This window comes from Passer montanus, unplaced genomic scaffold, assembly GCF_014805655.1.
Source record: "Passer montanus isolate IOZ18808 unplaced genomic scaffold, ASM1480565v1 scaffold10, whole genome shotgun sequence".
NCBI lineage: Eukaryota > Metazoa > Chordata > Aves > Passeriformes > Passeridae > Passer > Passer montanus.
The window spans coordinates 1,145,722-1,146,551 of record NW_024356505.1 but is presented as its reverse complement, the minus strand read 5'-3'; the positions used below and the strand labels follow the sequence as shown (position 1 = coordinate 1,146,551).

The window sequence follows — 830 nt, the reverse complement described above, 5'->3', positions numbered from 1 at the left end:
ATGCTGCCGTAGTTTACAACATTTTTGGGAAAGCTTGCGTCTGCTGCAGAATATGGGGAAGTTGACGGGGAGCTTAAGAGTCCCGTAACAAATCTGGAGGGTGGTTAGCCAACCACATAAATCAGTGATTCAGTCTCCGCAGCCTTCATGTGGCATTTTAACATCGCTTTTACAGTCACGTAAGTAATGTGCATAATTAAACAGCGTGCTCCGGCTTTTTAACTGTTCAACGCGCCTTTCACGGCCGGGAGACGCTCGGGCAGGAGCGCACCGGTCACTGACACTCCTGAGGCGACGCGCAAGGCGAGCGCCACAGGCACTTTGCACCCCGGCGGCGCGGCGCCTGCGCACGGAGCCATGCCGGTTCCCGGCAGAGCAAGGCAGGGCAGGGCAGGGCAAGGGGCGAGGGTAGGAAGGAAGGAAGGAAGGAGGGAGTGAGGGAGTGCGGCGGGAAGGGGGAGGCAGCGCGGAGCACATCAGGTGACCGCGTCCCGTGACGGCCCCGGGCCGCACGGCGGCTGCGCCGAGGGGGCGGTCTCGCTGCCCGAGCTAAGATGGCGGCCTCCAGCGCCAGGCTCTGAGGCAGCGGGAGCGGTGTAGCGGCTGCCGCCCGCCCCGCCGGCCGGAGGGTGAGGGGTGAGAGCTCCGCTCAGTGCCCCTTCGCCCTGATCGCCGGGAAGGCGCATTGCTGGTGGGGGCAGGTCCGGGCAGCGCGGGCTCCCCGGCCAGGTAAATGCCAGCGGCGGGGGAGGTGAGGGGGCGGCGGCAGCCCCCGCCTCCTTGCACGGTCCCAGGCGCTGCTCGGGGCCGGGCGGGCGGGCAGGGGGCGC

The 830-nt window shown here is 67.0% G+C and overlaps 1 protein-coding gene across 2 annotated transcripts in view; it reads left to right on the top strand.

Annotated features, from left to right (window-relative positions):
* Positions 1-510: 510 nt before the first annotated feature.
* DNAJC13 (DnaJ heat shock protein family (Hsp40) member C13) overlaps positions 511-830 on the top strand; it is a 58,286-nt gene continuing 57,966 nt past the window's right edge. For both annotated transcript variants that reach the window (XM_039705137.1, XM_039705127.1), the window contains exon 1: positions 511-729. The gene's annotated coding sequence lies outside the window, so the exon portion shown is untranslated. The remainder of the gene's footprint in view (positions 730-830) is intronic.